The sequence below is a fragment of the Lepisma saccharinum genome, chromosome 21, assembly GCF_977018435.1.
Source record: "Lepisma saccharinum chromosome 21, izLepSacc3.1, whole genome shotgun sequence".
NCBI lineage: Eukaryota > Metazoa > Arthropoda > Insecta > Zygentoma > Lepismatidae > Lepisma > Lepisma saccharinum.
In genome coordinates this window covers 37272960-37292843 of record NC_139249.1, presented here as the reverse complement: position 1 = coordinate 37292843, position 19884 = coordinate 37272960, and the positions used below count along the sequence as shown (strand labels likewise).

Here is a 19884-nt window from a genome sequence, read left to right as displayed (position 1 = left end):
GTGGTCATTCGGCCTCGGAAGAAATATTTATTGTCCATTTTGAGCTTTCAAGAAATCAGGTTCTGAGCTGGCGATTTATTTCCTTCATGAATGAAAATAGGTTGTTCATTTGTTCGTTTCTTTTCTCTCTTTTGTCAATAGCTCTAAAACAAATATAAAAAGAAAACGAGCAAAGAAGGTAGTTTCTTTCGGCACGTGGCAGGCATATGTGGTAACTTTGCTATTTCTACGACCATATTATATCCCTCTTGTTTACTTTCAACGATAAGGACGAATGTTGGAGTGACCAGAAAAAATTAACGAACACAATAAGCTCTTAAATATTACCCACGCTTCGAAAATAGATTCCGGCCCCAGTGGCAGAGTGGTTACGACATCACGCTACGACGCCAGGCCTGGCCTGGCCTGGGCTTGAATTTGTGAGTGTCCAATCATCAATTTAATCATATCGTCACTAATCCCCATATTTGATTGAGTTTGATTGATTGAGTTTGTGTTTGAAGTCCACTTTATGCACAGTAAGGCTAATCGGGACTGGACCTACAGTTTAAAGTTGGATCCGAACCACTATGTGCCTCCACCGGGTATCGAACTCGGGAATCCTTGTTCACAAGGCGGCGATGCTACCACTCCGCCATCGGGGAGGCCTCCCCCATATTTGCAACTTAGCCAAAAGTGGCACAAGAAGCGAAGTAAAATAAAGCAAATCAATCACTCGAACATAGGGTCTCCGGTTTCATAGAGCAGTATGCAAAGCACTCGGTCATGAAGACCCTCAAAATTGAAATAATAAGTGGAACAAAAAAACAACCTGATATTAGAGTATTTTAAGAGTTTAGGCAGATTAACAGTTCATGTCAACCTAAAACAATTTCACCTGTATTGTGTGATATATGGTTCTGCCCTAATATAATTAAACGTGCTCTTGCAATAATAGTTACACATTTCCGTCTTACAACACACAACCTCGACTCGGCACGATATGTGCATTTCTTTGCCCCTTTTCTGTATTTTTTTCTATTTAGGATATATTACGTTGCCTTCTTGCCTCTTGGTTAATCCGTGGTGATGAGAATGATTGACCAATTGATAACATGGATGTGATGGGGCAAACATGCCTTAATCATGGTTCGAACTTAAGACCTCTGTCTTCAAAGCACGTTACAATCTGCCACGTGTGTCTTTTCATCTCCAGTCACCATTAATTTCAAGAGGTAGAAAACGACGTTACTCAAACAAATTGTATAAATAATTTCCATGACTATAAACATTTGTTGCACTTGTTGAGAGAAATCCATACCCTCGTAATGTTATAAGTAAACGTCGACCTAGCTGATGTCCCAGGAACCCTTCCTTGCACGAAAATCACACTGTGTCCATATGATTTACGACTGAACGCTTACTAAAGTAATAGAAATGTGCATCCCCATTTCCATTAATCGTTCACTCTTCGTATATTTTGAGGTCAGCTAATTCGAACATACGACCCTAAGACAGCTACACACTGCCAAAAAAACTGCAGTGTCAACAAAGTAATTACTGTATATTTATATATTTTATTTTTGGTAATGGAAAATTTTTCCCTTCAGATTCTTATTTATGTTTGTTTGGTTTATTTTACTTCGCTTTTCTGCAGCTTTTGGCTAAACGCGACGATGAGGATGAGCGATGAAATGATGAAATTGATGAAGGGACAGTCACAATGAACACCGAACGAACACAATGCCAAGGCGGTGTTTAAGCAAGATGTGTTAACCACTCTATCACGGAGGCCGGAATCCTTTTTAGTTAGGAGAAATCGTTCCTTGACAGCGAACTAAGAACATTTAATATGCGTCACGTCAGAGTTATAATATTTGAAATTTCTAACAATCAATTGGGATTCACTCTTAACCATTTTTTTTTTGCCTACATAACAACTTCCACACAGTTAAGATCGTTTACACTAAGGACAACAGCGTTAAAGTCCATGCTTTAAGGAATGATTAAGCACATTATAATGACGGAAAATAATAATTCACATGACTATATTCATGCATTACATCGGTGAAACATTAATTTTCGTTCAGGAAGAAATATTGAAAAACGCAGGGAATCAATGACCAATTGGTTTATTTATTTTACTTCGCTTTTCTTCCACTTTTGAGTAATCACATAGATAAGGATGAAAGGTGTGTTAAGACGAAATTTGTGAAAGGCAATCACAAACGTAGGACACAGCCCAAACTTCACAGACCATTATACTGGCCTTGTCTAGGCGCCAGATCCTCGTTAGTCTGCAAAATATACTCCATTGTCACAATGGCGTAAGCATTCGTAGAATAAATTTGTATATCATTCTGCCCCTCCCCCCAAAAAACGTGAGCTAAAATATTGCGCATTCTGTGATATATTCATTACTTCTCAGGAACCACTCGCGGCCTTCAACTAGTTTATCCTGAAAAAACTGCGGGTTAGGATGTTAACAGATATTTCAGGGACAATATCCAAAGAATACTGTCACAGCCGCAGAATGCAAAACATTTCTATTTTCTCATTTCTACTACAACCCTGGCGAAAAAAAGGCGGCTGGAGCGTGGTGCTGATCGTATCACCTCCAAAATGGCCAAGCTCGAGAATATTCGGTGCCCTATTACCACATCCCCTAAATGTGCCTTCATGGCACGTTGCTATACGCACGAGGAACTTTCCTAACCTTTACTGCTACTGACTACTCATGCCAGGAATTTTGGTATTTTATATACTTTTTTATTTGCCCATTGCTAACCTGGTTCATTCCCAGCCATAACAGCAATTAGTCGATGCAATAAACATACGCCAAACTTAAAAAGAAATGGGTGTCGGCGTGCGCGCGCACGCACACACACATACACAGATAAATGGGGGCGGGGGGGGGGGGGGTAGGAACACAAAATTCTTCCACAAACTGCCCCGATCATGCCTGACAAGACTCCAACAGAAAGCTTTCCGGAAACAAGTTTACGTGCGCATAGGGTAGTGATGGCCTTGTCTGCAACTGCCTTCCCCCACTTTCTTATCCAATACAGGAGTAATGAAGTGTTTCCAACTACCTTCCAATCTAACTAAGATTAGCGAGATCTTTTTTTAAAGTTCGCCAGTGTACACTTAACCTTGAACTATGCGAATCCGGAAACCTACGTCTTATTCTCTTAATAAGGGCGTTGCCGTGAAGAAGAAGAAGGCGCCACGAGATAATCACGAGGGAGAAACACAAATTTGATCTTAATTAGCTTGTTCCCTGGTTTAGAGTTGAAGCTTTCTTCCTTGCACTTGAAAACCCAATGCTGATGATCGGTTGGTTCCATGAGCGCCCGCAGAGACAGTAAGAAGACATTTAACCCTCCGCGAGGAATAAGAAAGAATTGCCCAATTATCATTCTCTTTCTCATATCTTATTTTCTCAGTTTTAGCACCTCTATCTTCTTGCTTACTCCCTTTCTTGATTAGTCGACTTCCGTGACGGAGAGGTTAGCATACCGCGCTACAATACCAGAAATCCCGGGTTCGAATCCCGGCCTGGGCATGGGTGTTATTTGTGAGTGTCTGTTCATCAATTTCATCATATCATCCCTCATCATTATCTTCGCAATTAGCCAAAAAGTGGCAGAAAAGCGAAGCAAAATAAACCAAATCAATCAATCTTTACTCTCTCTCTCTCTCTCTCTTTCTTTCTCTCTCTCTCTCTCTCTCTCTCTCTCTCTCTCTCGTTGTTTCTCGCTTCTTAGTTTCTCTACCTTTCCTTCATTCTCCATCGCTTCTTTCATATCTTTACGTTTCTCTCTCCCTTATTATAACGTTTCCAAGTTATGATACGAAACCATGACGTCAATTCCATAACTTTTCAATTTTGAGTCCCCTTGTAAACTTTTCTGCGAGCACCCATGGTTGGTACTGGTTCTTTTAGAAAACCAAATTCACAAAAGTCAGAGAGTCTTCCCAATAATATTAAAGACAACATTACGCTCCTCTTTTGAAAACCAAGAATTAGCGACCATGGGACACGATGGTAGTTGCTGATCACGTCACCTCCAGCGTGGACGAGATCAGAAATGTGCCTACAGATTCATAAATCACCTTTTGTGGCACTTTTTTCTTGTTTTATATCTTTAAAGACAACTGGATTTAGAGAATGGTTCCGAATGTCATCGGACCGTAAATTTCTAAAGAACTGAAAATTACACTTGTCGTATTAAAATTGTAAGGGTGGGCCCCATCCAGAAAGTAAAAAGGAGAGGAAAGGGATGTTACCGAGACCGAGGTGAAAATGAGACAAGACTCATTGATACTTGTACAGACGAGACCGATACAGTGGTCAAGGCTTCAGTACGATATTGAAAAATTACCTAATAGAAATTTGCTTTCCTGCATGACTTCTTCAGACATACCACACGAATATCTACTTGATTATTTACAGGTAAGTCATGTATTGTTTGGAAAGCAAATCCAATTGTGAACCTGTGCAGTCGGCCTCCGTGGCTGAGCGGTTAGCACTGCGCGTAACGACACCAGGGTTACCGGGTTCAAATCCCGGCCTGGGCATGGGTGTTTGCGAGTGTCCCTTCATTAATTTCATCATATCATTACTCATCTTCATCTTCGTGATTAACTAAAAGTGGCAGAAACATCAAGTAAAATAAACCAAATCAATCAATCAACCAATCAATGAACCTGTGCTACGTAGTTGCATATATAAGCAGGATAAAATTCCGTTTTTCGAGGGCTCGTAGCGTCGAAACGAGGCTCAAAATCAATGTGCCAATAAATCAATGAATCACACACACACATATACAGGGTAGCTCCAATGTGAAACCACGGCTATAAAAGGGCAAACGAGTTGACACACACCAATCCAATGTCCCTAAACACGATGCAGGTGAAGGGAGAAATAATCTGGGCCTTGCTACTAAGAAGGCCACCATCTTGGAGTCTTCATTTTCTTAAAAGGTGGTCATGTGACATATCAAAATAGACTAGATTTTAATGAGAAACACGTGATCCCGTTGCTTTCTACACCTCTTTGATTAATCGCGACAATGTCGATGAATGATGAACTGATGGAATTACGTAACAATGATTAAAGTTACGATAAAACTGAGCACACCACCCGCTTTGATATGTCACTTGACCACCTTTCGATTCAAGAAAATTGACTCCAAGACGGCCTACATGGTTTTCCCCTTCATCCACATCATGCTTCGGAACAGCCCCTTTGCCATTTATAGGGTTGGTTCAACACTTTTGGCTACCTTGTAGATATAACAAGACTAGAGGCAAAACCTATACTTGCCCTTCATACACGAGACAGATATTTATAAATTGAGACAAGAGCTGGGTTTACAACTCGAAACGAGATAGAAACAGATCTGCCGGCCTCCGTGGCGGAGTGGTTAGCACGACGCGCTAGGACGATAGGGGTCCCTGGTTCGACTCTCGGCCTGGGCATGGGTGTTCTTTGTGAATATCCGTTCATCACTTTTGTCATATCATCACCCATCCTCAACTTCGCGATTAGTCAAAAGTGACAGAAAATATAAGTAAAATAAACCAAATCGAAACAGTTGTCTCCATACCGTTCCTCACAGAGGAGGTAATGGCTTAAGATTCATAGAAGCAGTGGCTCCTGTCGTGGCAGGAAATTGAAATCAGAAATTAGTACTTATCGTCATCCATTTAAACAGGGAAATATCTTTAAAACAGTATTTCAGATAAGTGTGTGTATGTTGGACGTTACTAAGTAGGGATGGACGATATCGGAAATTTCATATCGCGATATATCGTCAAGAAAATATCGTCACAGACGATACGATATATATATCGCCAAATATCGTGAGGACATGTCGCCGACACGACATATATCGCCAAAATATCGTGACGATATATCGTCTGGACAGTATTTCGCCCAATACTATTACTAAGTCTATACCAAAGTCAGTGAATGATAGGTGGCTTGGCACCGAGTTGAGCCCAAGAGTTTTCGTGCAAAATGCAACTTGTCGCGGGCTTGTCCTTTGCCGACGACTCCTTCGCACCGATTCTCTTTGGGAAAAATTCTCGACTTCAATGCCACGCGACATAAATAGCAGTTATAGGAATTCTGAGTTTGACCCACATTTCTCAAAAGTCACCCATCACGCCAATGTTTTCTCAGCAAGATGAATTGGCATGTTGGCAGACATAGTTTCTTCCACGATATCTCGACTCTTTCGATGTGAGAACGTAGCTCTGTTACAAGTCGCATGGAGGATGGACTCACACATATTCCGTTGACGTAATTCCAGGAATGATCAATTGTATATTAAACAGTTATAATATTTATGTCGAGAAATTTTATGTACTTCTCAGAACGGCAAATTTTTCGCATTGATCATTTAAGGTATTGACAAATTAATCGATGTTTTATCGATCAACCAATATTAGCGACCTGATATTTCTATAAGAACCCAGTGACTGAATGTATAGCTCTGTCATCCAATTTTCTTACTTAAGAATACTTATAAGTATGATTACGTAGCTGTATAAGTTTCTAAATACACAACAGTTCCTTTTTCTAAAGGAAAATCACTGCAATCACCTGATTATAATAATTTATTAAGTAGTGAACAAATTGGGCTTCTTCATAGAATGTGTGTAATTTAATATCTGCAAATTTCGTAATGGTTCATCTCATCATCTCATTTGAACCTAAAAGGGATGAAGACACAGGGGAGTGGAGAAGGTTACATAATTTAGAACTGCATAATTAATTTATTTTCATGTTCAGATATTATTAGAATAATTAAATCAAGAAGACTTGGATGGGCAGGCCATGTGGCACGAATGGGAGATGAAAAAAGAGTTAACAGGATTCTTGTTGGGAAACCTCATGGTAAGAGGCCTGTAGGGAGGCCAAGACGAAGGTGGAGGGATGACGTTGAGATGGACCTAAAGGAAATCGGTAAGGATGGAAAAGATTGGATTGATCTTGCCCAGGATAGGAACAGATGGAACGTTTGTGTTGCTGCAGCCATAAACCTTCGAGTTTAAGGAAGAGAGTTAGTTTTTCTACTTAGCTCATCTCTACAAAACCTTACCAGTATTGGCCACATTGAAGAAATTGAAGAAGGTCAACTGTCAGATGAATAACAAATGGAAATCATTTGCATCCAGACTAAGAGAAACAAAACACACACAAAATGGAAGCTTATGTACAGAGTTAGGATTTTTAGGTGCGCACCTTTTTTTCGTAGTGAAAGTGAGACCTCTCTGGAAGGACTCAGTGTGAGAAATGTTGCCTCAACGTGAGAATGGAGCTAATTTTCCAGCACCTTTTTCCCCCTTTTTTGATAACCTTTCCCCTTCCCTCCCTTTTCTGGGACATTTATGTATTTTCCCCCTTTTTCGTGTTCTTAATCGCTTTTCCTCCCCTTTTTGTGTCCTTTTACTGGTGTTGTTAAATATATTTCCTCAGCAAATCATTGAATGTTTGTTTTCTTTTTTCGCGACACTTTTCTCTTTAAGATGTTTTCACATTATTAACTGAAATCGAATGTATTTAAACTGTGCTTGATTGTTGCCTATTTGAATCAACAATGGAAAGACCACTACTGATATGCACCAGATCGCCGTTATTTTTTTTAAGATAGAAGGAAGAAGGAAACGCAGTTTGGTCTTGGAAGCAGTGAAGCAACAATGTGTTTCTGAAGTGGTGGGTTTCACGTTTCATGTGTGCGTAGTGGACAAATATTGTTTGTGGATGTAAGTTCCTTACTTGCTTTTTCACTTTGTTAGATCCTGTTAGTGCATGTACTTTACCATGCCGAAAGTGCCCAGATCCCGATTTCTCAGTCTGGCTCAAGAATTTAAGCACGAGTTCATAGAAAGTGATGGGACTGTTATTCGATGCATGGTTTGTGATAAGGGAATCACATTAGATGAAAAACACCAGAGAGATTGCATCCAGCAACATATTTCCAGCTCTAAGCATCAAAAGAACAAGAATCTGCAAGGAAGTAAATCTCGGCAGCCTCTCTTACGCAGTGCATTTGAGCAGTGTTCTTCCAAGAACCAAAATTTAAAGGAATTTAATGTTGACTTGTGCGCATCTTTTACACAGGCGGGGATTCCACTCAACAAGGTGAACCAGCCTTGAAAGGGCTTGAAAAGTACACACGGTTGTCAGTGCCCGATGAGAGTACGTTAAGGAAAAACTACGAGTATATTGAACCTGTGTATGAAGAAACTGTTCGTAAAATTAAGGTGAAAGTGTCAGATTGCGATATAGGTGTCATTCTGGATGAGACAACAGACTCAATGCAACGATATGTTTTGAACATTTTGGTTTTTCCTCTGACAGGTGAGGAAGTTAAGCCCATGTTACTAAACATGTATGAGTTGCAGAAAACCAATGCCAGTACAGTGATGCAGTCATTTATGGATTTCTGTCAGAAACTGTGGCCCGGTGGAATTCAGTTCGAAAAAGTAGTAGTTGTAGTTACTGACCAGGTTCCCTACATGCTTTCGGCATTTAACCAATTGAAGCCGTTGTTCCCTAAGTTAAAGCATGCAACCTGTTTGGCTCATGCCCTTCACAGGGTTTCTGAATCTATTAGGAACGAATACAACATTGTAAATGAGTTCATATCTGATCTGAAGAAAATACTCCTTAAGGCCCCGAGTCGCATTCTTGCCTACAGAGAAACTACCTGCCTGCCCCTGCCACATTTCCCCATCATTACTCGCTGGGGATCATGGATTGAGTGTGCTGCATTTCTGTGTGAAAATTTTGAAAAAATTACGGAGTTTGTGCTTTCCCTGGATTCAACCGACGCAGGTGCAATTTCCAAGGGACAGCAACTTCTCCTCCAAGACAATATAGATGATTTGCAAAAAGAACTATTTTGTGTACATTCCTACAAGTACCTGTCGACAGCCATCGAAAGCTTAGAAGAACAAGGCGTCGAAAAGGAAAAACAATGGGATATCTTTACTACTGTGAGGGGCCAGTTAGATGGTTTTGCCAGAGACAAACTTGAGGCCAGTCTTGACAAGAATCCGGATGTTGTGGAATTTGCCACTTCCACAGAGTTACCATTCCGAGTGAATACTAAGTTTGCCCCACTTGTTTCTCTGGATGTAGAGAGAAGCATCAGCTTATATAAAGACATTTTATCTCCGAAAAGAAACAAACTCACTTTTAAAAATTTAGAAATGCTTAATGTTGTAAGGTACAACAGCTTTGTGTTTTTCCCCGACTCTGGTGAATAACTGTAACACAACCTATGTGTGTGATGTGTACACAGCTTTGAGTGAATAGCTTAGACTAATAAAATAGGAGGGAAAGTTTTAATAAGTAGTATAATTATCAGCACCTTTTTTTGCCCCAATCAGCACCTTTTTTGCCCCTTTTTGAGTCTTATTTTAGCACCTTTTCCCTTCCTTTTTCCCAATGAAATTTTCCCCTAAAAATCCTAACTCTGCTTATGTATAGAATAACGAAGGAAAATGAAGGTTACACAGAAAAAAATAATTTGTTTGAATTAACAAAACACATTTGGTTAAACTTTTTTGGTAAACGTAAACAAATAGGCACGATTACTAATATAATTTGATTCTGATGAACAATCGTTTGTTTGTCGCCAATTTGAACATATATTTGTTTACTAGAAGCTATTTTTTGGTTACTCCAAGCAAACATTTCTCTCTGTGTATATATGAAGTAAGTAAGCAGTGGCACAAGATGGTTGAAGTGGTCAAGACACATCACATTATGCTGAGTTAAGTTAATCGAGACGGAACCTACAGTCTATAGAGGATCCGAACTACTTTGTAATTTGCCCCCATCGGGATCAACCCCTGGGGCATCTACACGGTAACAACGTCACCACTACTCCATCGGGGAAGCCCTTGTAGTTCCTTATCAAGAAGGATATAGTAACTAACAGTATTAGTAATAATTATTACTAATTTGCAACGTATTATAATTATAATTAGCACACATTTTATGTAATAAAATTGTAATCCAATACAGCGAAATAAAGTACTAAATTCCCAAAATATATTTTACTGAACGACCACCTCGTGACCTTTGCAGTTCCGGAGCATGCCAACCGGAATAGCACGAGTGTCGAGGAAGTCGCTTCAGGGGCGTGGTAGCCACTTCCTTATTCGAGGTAGCCTTGAGAAGCGGCATTTCAGCTGGCAGCCTTCAGTGAATCTCCGACTCTTAGGAACTGACTCGATCTCGCAGCCCAAGGTTAGGCACAAATTATCTTTGGAACTGAACTGTACAAATGGGTCGAAAGTTTATGATTTTTTTACAAATCAAAATGAACATCAAAACTCAATTTGCGTATGATTTTATTCCTGTATGAATTGCATTAAAGGGATGCATGATTAATTTGCTCTAAATAGTAACATTAACTAAACAATGTTCTCTTGCTTTTCTCGACCTCTTTTGCCCTGTATCACTGCCCCCTTTTTCAATCTGTTTTGTACAGTCAACGACAAAGATAATGGTAGTAAAATTCTCCACCGCCTAATTCATTACTTTTTCATTCTACGTACATCCTGTGTTGTTTTAAGGAATGAAACTATGTTGGTTCGAAGCAAGCATTGCCCTCTGCTTATTGACGTAATTATTTCAATTCATTATCATCACGTTGTATGATACAGACCTAATGAAAATGGTGCGGGACAATTCGTCGTTGGATGTACTGTGCTTGTATTGTTTTCCTTCTATTAGAATTCACTTTGTTTCTCTCTCTTCTTACATCCCGCCATGGCGGCAGGAGTCCCGGATTCGAATCCCGGCATAGGTGTTCTTCGCGGTGGCTCAGTCGGTAACGCGTCTGACTATCATGCTCAAGGTCCCGGGTTCGATCCCCGGCCGGTTCAAATCCGGGAACTTTTCTAACGGTGGAAGCGGCCCCGGCGCCGAATAACGTGGGTACCTGGGGGAAACCCTGGAGGGTAAAGGCGGTCAGGGGCGTGATGCTGATCACATCACCCCAACTCACGACCGGATCAAGAAAGTGTGGGGCGTTACCCCCACACCCCCTATACGCCTTCATGGCGTGGTGCTATGCACAGGGTAACACTTTACCTTTACCTTTTTCTCATCTTCAGGATTAATCAAAAGTGGCAGAAAAGCGAAGTCAAATAAACAAAATCAATCAATTCTCTTGTTTCTTCCTCTCTGTTCCGTTTCTTTTGCTTACCCACTCTCTCGCACACACAGTACCTACCCCATGGTTGCCACAGAAAATAGGTGATTTGAGATTTATTTGCAATATTTATCTGCATTATTGCGGATATTACACTACAACATTCTATGAAGAAGCTCATTTGTCTACTCACCTCCTTAATAAATGTTTTGTAACCCGGATCCGAACATAGGATCCCTGGTTTAGTTTTGAGTGTAGTCGCTGTGTTTGAACGGCAGTACTGAAAAATAATTGTTTTATTCGTGTATTATCAATTTCTAATATCTTCCCCGCGTTCATACAGCCTACCAAAATAGAACAAGCTTTGTACAACTTTTCTCTGTCTTTATTCTTAGAGTGTGACTCCTCCCTACAAATTACCCCCATAACTTGAATCACTTCCGTCATTACTTTCTACATTCGTAATGTCGAACGCCCAAGATTAGCTGAGTAATCAAGGTGCTGTTATTACGTCAGCAGAACTTTAACTACGAGCGCCAACTGCCCACGAAAGAGGTTCCGACATGAAGGCAGATAGTGTGACCCACGTAATAACATAGATCAAAAGCAGAGATCTGGGATGCGTTGGCACATTGGGTCAAGTTACGCCTCCACGCCAGCGAGCAGGAACCAAGACAGAGCTGGATCCCAAACATGGAAGCCTATGGACTTGTGGGTAACGGTAGACTTCTTGCAAGTAAGTTCATGTTTTCTTCTTTCAGAAACAAAGATAGACCAACTTTTTCCTGTGCCAATCACGGGATACTGTGTGTGTGAGGGAGTGGGTGAGCAAAGGAAACCGAGTGAGGGAACGAGAGGGGTTAGAAAGGAGACATAAAGTGAATTGGAGAGAGAAGGGAAATCAATACAACCCGTGCAAAACAGATAGAAAGAGAGAGCGGTGATACAGAGAAAAGAGATAGGGGAAATCGAGAGAACAGAGATAGAGAGAAGAAAAACAGAGATAAGTGAAAGATGGAAGAGAACCAGAGCTGGAAAGGGTGAGAAACAGGGAGGATTACGCACGCACGATGAACATAGATAGAGGCAGGAACAGTGGCGTACGCAAGGGGGGTTACGGGGTTTAAACCCCCCCCCCTTGAGCTTGTGAAATATTATGAAAAATGCTGAAAAAAATAATTAAATGGCCAATTTTTCACAGTCAAAGATCTGGGACAATAATATTACTATTACTACTTCTAGTACTACTACTACTACTACTAATAATAATAATAATAATAATATAATAATAATTTGAATTATTATTTCCATGCAGCATGGAGAAAAGCACAGCATTCCAAACACACGCGTCTTTCAGAGTGATGTCTTGAAAATAACCACGAGTTTATGAGGTTAGGTAGTGTAACTATGATTTAAAAGAGAAAAAAGTTGTTTTCTATCTCAGTTGCAACAATGTTCAACACGCAGGATTATTTTTTCGGGAGGGGCTGGAATAGTAAATGTGGATAGCAAATGGCTTCGATTTGGAGGGCAGGATCCATAATAAAATATTTCGTATTTTTGGAGCTTTTCAGTCTATTAAAATTGTATTCAAAGACAAAAATGGTAATCGGGATTCACTTTAAAAGAGGTTTCGCATTTACACATTTTGATTTTCTTAAAGTTCTTAACGGATTTTTATTTGAAAATTCTGATTTTATGAAAATTTCGGTAGGGGCTGGAACACCATCGGCCATCCCTCTACGTACGCCAGTATTCAACGAACATGTATTTTTTTTGTGTGTGAACAATGAGAATTAACTAAATAAAGTTATTGGTACGTTGTAAGAGGCTAATGTATAGACAAAGGCTAGGCGGACAAGAATACAGTCACCAATTCATCTTCCCATTATATTGTTTACCACAGCTCGTTTGAATGTCCCTCTTTAAAATGTCTCACCTTGTTGACTAGACAATTATTAAAACGACAATAAGCTTAACTATTGTAAAATATTTTGTTGGTAAGAACAGCGAGATAATCCAGATGTGAATTATCGAGGACATTTATGCGGGGAAAAAGCCGGAAAAATTTCAACCAATTTCGGGAATCGAATCCGGATCTCCCGCGTGATTATCACTTGTCAGACGATCTACCGACCAGATCGTCGCAGCCCCTTGGATGAGTTCCATACTTTGATTATTTCAATTTATTTTAATATATTTTCTTGTATTTATGGATCTTCTTCACCATTGAAATGTGTCTTCTTCTTCTTCTTCTTCTTCTTCATGCTCCTCACCGCTTGTATGGTAGCAGTCTTGGGCAACGGTCTGAAAATTCACCTCGTTGACCAGACAATTAATTCGTAACAAAGAAACAAAACAATGCTCCCAGGATTTGATAAAAATCGAATGACTAGAAAGTAATTTCGTTCTATTGTTTTCATAAATACTATATTCATGTAGATCTCTACTACTTAATAGTAGTAGTAGTGGTATTAGTAGTATTATCAGTATTATTTCAGCCAATTAATTAATTATAAGTATTATTAATTAATTGTGATTATTATTATTTAATTAGTGGCCGCGGTGGCTCAGTCGGTAACGCGTCTGACTACCATGCTAAAGGTCCCGGGTTCGATCCCCGGCCGGTTCAAATCCGGGAACTTTTCTAACGGTGGAAGCGGCCCCGGCGCCCACCCAGCGTCGAATAACATGGGTACCTGCGGAAAACCCTGGGGGGTAAAGGCGGCCAGGGGCGTGATGCTGATCACACCACCCCCACTCACGACCGGATCAAGAAAGTGTGGGGCGTTACCCCCACACCCCCTATACGCCTTCATGGCGTGGTGCTATGCACAGGGGAACACTTTACCTTTACCTTTTTATTATTATTTAATTAAAGTATAATAAAACAATGGTAATGTGAATTTGGAAAAAAGTTTTAGAAATAACACCCCCCTTGATGAAATCCTGCGTTCGCTACTGGGCAGGAATTATGACTTGTGTACTTTATTCCATTTTTTTTTTTCGAAATATATAAATTGTATTTATAACGTAACCAAATTTAGGAATGCAGACATTATTACCAAACCGAATATGTTTACCATCAACTACGAACTGGTAATGAAAGTATGTTGCCAAAAATCTGCACACAGATATCTAGTTTCAGAGTGACAACAATGTCTTAAAGTTGTCCATTGCGCTCTCCTCGAGGAAAGGTGATACAGTCGGTGTCATAATAAACCACTCTACCGATGTTTCGTAGCTAGATGCCCACAACGATTGAAGAATAGACACCCGATCAGGGTTGGGCCCACTTGAAAAGAACTATTTTAAAACCCATTGGGTTTTTTCATTAACTTTGGTATTTCAATGATTTGTGAAATGAAGGAACGTCATAGAGGTGTATACTAATAAACATTGCATTTTCGATTCTTATAATGCGTTCACGACTGTCATCATAACTCGAGATTAATTTTGCTATCTAAAATGCACACTTGTAATATTGAAATGAAGTAGAACGAAATATCAGAGCTCAGTACACCAATACAAACATTTAATCTTTATTAAGAATTTACATAGGCCTATATTAAGCTGTAGATTCTGCAGGTACTTTAGACAAATATCAATTCAAACATACAAACTTGCTATCCACAGAAGCGCAGGGGTAACCAGGAAATCGTAATAGAATAAAGGATAAAAATAAACATTGCTATGGTTTAGCAGTTTGTTGTGCCCGGCGGTGGGTAGGTTAGGCGGCAATTACAAATGTGAATTATATTACATGCATTCACATTATATTTATAAAAGCTCGACAAAACCCAATTAAACCCAAAAGAAAACAATTAAACCCGAAAAACCCCACCTGGGCTCAGGGGTTGTTTTTTTTTGTTTTTTATTATTAAAAAAACGCGTTTTTCAAACCCTGCATCCGATCAACCCTAGTTATCTGTGGCTTCGAAGCACGTTTTTGTTTCCGAAAGGTACAAATACAATCACCAAGCTCCCTTGGCCGAAGCAATGAGAGTAGGTGTTTGATTGATGTAAAGAAGACGAAGTCTTGAGCTCTTAGAAGGGCCTTAAGAGGAAAGCAAAATGCGCCTCTTTGATCATTCACCGTTAATTTTCCACCTACAGGAAACTGCAAGGTCGCTGACCCAATTTTGTGTCACGACTTCAGGATCAGAATTTAGCATTTCCTGAATATGTAGCCAACATTTAAAAATGCTGATTCTGCAAGACTGCGTAAGTTTCTTCAATTTAGTTGCCACTCTTTTACAATGGGAAAACACTTGAATAAAGTCATGGATGATTTAACGTGGTGTGTGATACCATATGGCGTGACTTTAAAATTCCGAAAACGAACTTCGCCGAAAGTCCATCGAACAAGGATAACCGAGACTGGACCTACAGTTAAAAATGGGATCCGAACAACTATGTGCCTCCACCAGGTATCGAACCTGGGTCAAATTACACTACTGATGGTCTTATCTCGTTTTCATGTCCAAATGCACACTTCTCAATCCAAGAATATCCGGAAATTGAAAGTTAGTGAAACGTGCGGGTCTTTATATGTATTTGTTGTGGAATCTAATTAATCTAATCACAATTCATCCTCGTTGTAGCGACTGACCTAAGAAGATAAAAAATTAACGTAAAATAAGAAACGGTACATATTATAGGTGCAGGATTACAGTGTATGTGTGTCTATGATAGAGAGAGAAAGATTATTATTACTATAATAACATAAAGAGCCACCTTAATCTAATCGATAGTGCGTCTGGCTACAACGCGGAAGACCCGGGTTGGATTCCAGAGGTGGATGATCTAAGGTCGGAATGCAAAATTTGTATTCGAGCATCGCTCTAACCTTAATTTCTACGTTCTTGTTCCCGCATAAAGCGGCTCTGGGGCTCACCAGCCTCAAATCAATTGGTACGGCGGGGGGCAATCCTGAGGGGTAAAGGCGGCCGGAGCGTGGTGCAAATCACATAACCTCCAAAATAGCCGAGATCGAGAATGTGTGGGGCCCTATTCCCCACATCTCCTAAATGTGCCTTCATGGCACGGTGATATATGCACGGCGAACTTTACTTTTCTTTACTTCTTAAAGTTTCAGATGCAGTACAGAACGACCGTTTTATACTGAAACCGTAACAAGTGTAACATCATCACCAGTAGCAGCAACAACACCAAAAACAAGAAAATAACACAATGTATAGTCCGAGTGCATTCGGAACATCTCCAGCTGACTGCGCGAGTCTAGCCAGCGAGACTACGAGCAGTGCACAGCGTAAGCAATAGAGTTAGCTATAGGCGCAGAGTAGAGATGACGTCAGCGGTTCACTTCTTGATTACAGACGTCGGGAGTTACGACTCGCTCCCAAGGTGCAAGCGCAGAACGGCCAGAGCTGTTACGGAAATAATCTCACTCTAACACAGGATAACAATTACACATACTTTGTTAACGATTGTTCTGGCAAGAAAATGTCAACTTTTTGAGGTAAGTTCTGTGTAAGTGCGGGATGAAGTCTGTATAGAGCGTTGGAGAAGGGAGAACCTTTTAGTAATGGAACTGTGGATAAGTTTTGGGTTGCAAGTTTGTCTTGTGGGTACTCGAAAATTACTTAGACATTAACTTTTACGAAAGTCAAATTTTGGATGCCCCGAATCTCGTGATTGTAACTTGTCAACGTACACATGAAGTTGAAAAAAATCTGAAGCCCGAGCAAAAACATAAGTTTTAAAGTCAATGACCCTTTAAATATTCTACTACGTATAGTTTGCAAAATAGTCTCTGTATGAACACATTCTTCTCTCTCTCTCTCTCTTCCCGTCCTAAAGCAGACGTCCTTGAGGTAGCAATGGAAGGAAGTAGATCGAAGATAATGTGAAGGCTTATTACAGGCTACAGCCCAGTTACTTTCTAAATCAGGGAAAAACACAGGAGTCGAAATGTCAAAAGAAGTTATGAAGAAAAAAAAACGCCCTCATTTCTTCAGGATGTTGTTAACTAAGAAATCCAATACAGCCGTTTCACAATACTCAGGTATTTTGCGGTTATTTTAGTCCTACTTTTATTTTTCTGCATTCATCGAAACAGGGCGGGATGATAAAGATGTGATGAACAAGCACATTCTATCTCACGTGGAATTCGAAGGAAAGATATATTTCGTTACGCTGAAAAAATTATATTAATATATACACAGGCACACAAATACACAGTAGGCTATATAATGTATATTAGAATATAAGTACAAAATAGGTAAACTCCTCCTACATCATGAAGGAAGTATGCATTTCAGGCTTGTCACGTTCGTAGGTTACGAATGTCACGAGATTGTAGACTTCATTTAACCCTAATTTTTAATATACATACAAACATTACATTTTTAAATGTGTGATTCAACCGGGCTGGATTCAACCCTGCATACAAAATTATGTTCGTCATATGCAGATCCATGGGATCACCCTCCTCCCGACTGCGCCCGCACCTACATATATACCAGGTTTTGAAGTAGCCTACATAAGTATGCCTCATATTTTGTGAATTCAAGTGTGTTCTGTGTGTGTGTGTGTTTTTTTCTCTTAAACTTTTTCCGGGTTTCACAGAGACGTGATTCGTGTGAATTTGTCATTTTCTCGCTTTACGTGTTGGGTTTTAAATGTTCTAAAGAATTTTAATTTAAATTGTGAGAGCAAAATATGATATAATATATATATATATATATATATATATATATATATATATATATATATATATATATAATGTATATATAATAGCTTTGATGTATTACGTGGCTGCATGCTTGAAATGATAAATACAATAAAAAGTATTCTACAGTCCAAATCTTGCAAGAAAATCACTTTGATCGCACGATTTGTTACTAATTATCAGATGATGACAATGATAAAATCAAATTACTCAGAAAATATTACGTATTGTGTTTCTGGGTTAAAAAACCGAAACAATTCATCTCCCAGAAGATAATTTTCGGGCTCACCGGAACATTTGCTAGAAAACAGGGAGTCTGGCCATTCTATTTAGTCCAGAGTTCGAACCTGGGCTCGGAGCCTAATAGCAGCATTTTTTCCGCAAAATGTGTATGAACTAAATTAGTAAATGGCAGAACTTCAAATTTGATTTATTGTACTAATGCACATGCGAATAGAATTTTGAATCAAAAACTGGATCTACGAACATATTTAGTCGATACCTGACAACGCGTACGACTCGAACATGTTCCAGTATTCCTGATACAGAGATTTGCAACTGGCAAAGCCTCCTCCTTCCCCCTTGCTTACGGAAACAGAAAGCTGCATTAAAAATTAGAGTGTGGTGCTGATTACATCACCCCATCCATGCTTAGATGAAACATACATGGAGGAGTTGCTCCATATGCTTGGTTATTTTGGGTTCCTGTTAACATTGTTATTTTTGTTTTTATTATTTTCGTCACTTTTGCCAATCGCAGCGATGAATGGTGAAATTTATGAAGGATCACTCACTGACAGATCCGCGCTGAGTCCGGGGCTGGAACTCGGAATCTCAACGTGCTGGACTACCACCTCAGCTGTTGTTATTGTTATTATCATCTTCTCTCAAATAAAACAGCCCTATGAATGTTTCATTTGCATATGTTTAAGGTTCTACATTAGATGTTACTGTTCACATTTCACTAATTCACACACAACAGCCTTATCGACCGAGGGCACTGAGTGTTCGACTCACGATCTCGCTACCGAAGGTTCTGGGTTCCAGTTCTTGCCTTCGTCAATTTTATGGAACAAACATTCATCTTTACAGTTGTGATTAGCCTACGTAGGCAGAAAAGTTACGTGAAATGAGAAAAAAGGCATGTATAAATTCCTGCACAATGCCAATCAACACTACCGTACCGAACATACTTGAGTAAGTATACGATTGTCGGAACTGAAAGGAAAATATTCCCAAGGCACACAACCGCAAACAGATTGTACAGTACATTATTTACGATGCTTAACCATGCTTACATTTAGACTTCACGCCAAATAAAGGAAACACCATATGTTATTTCAAAAGCACTGCTACGAAGTTTTCCTTGAACAATTCCTTTCGCTTGAATGCATTGTGCCCTTGCACCTGTCTCAAAGCTACAAAACAAGCACGTACCTTTACTATCCCGCGTAGAAGTCACCACTGCTGGACAGCTTTCACTGGACGAAGAAAAGAGAGCGTAATCATCTTTGCAGGAGGCTGTTAGCCGGGCAGAAGCGATTTTGGGGCTGTTTCTCACGTTTCTTGCTTCTTCATGTTCTGTTCAGATCCACTAACTGCGGTTTTACACGTTCCAATTCTTCTTGTCGCTTTTCGTTTAGGTTCCTCGACAGGATTGTGTTCAAGCATGTTTCTGCAAAGAAATCCTCTGCAGACGGCCTACATTTCCTACTCCCTGTGCAACAAAGCTTGTTATTGGTGGAAGACTTTCCTATCTGAACAGGCATTAGTGTTCGCCTTGTGACGTTGGCGCCTCCTGTTTTCTCCTCAGCTGAGATTGCCGTGTCAAGAAACTGTCACAGAAAGGCATAAAACCCATGATAACAGATTCCATATCAAGGAGGATAGTGTGATTTCAATGTTACAGAGTACAATAACAATATCTCAGTATATAAGATTTTATAGAATGGACTTCGAGCCGGCACATGTGTAAAAATGGTTAATGTAATTGTCTATAAAATTAGGAGGCCCATGTTCGCTTCCTGG

The 19884-nt window shown here is 39.8% G+C and overlaps 1 protein-coding gene across 1 annotated transcript in view; it reads right to left on the bottom strand.

Moving 5' to 3' along the window:
* The window catches only part of conv (insulin like growth factor binding protein acid labile subunit convoluted), a 54253-nt gene extending 34692 nt beyond the window's left edge, over positions 1-19561 (bottom strand). The window contains exon 1 of the mRNA XM_083142550.1: positions 19294-19561. The gene's annotated coding sequence lies outside the window, so the exon portion shown is untranslated. The remainder of the gene's footprint in view (positions 1-19293) is intronic.
* Positions 19562-19884: the final 323 nt, after the last annotated feature.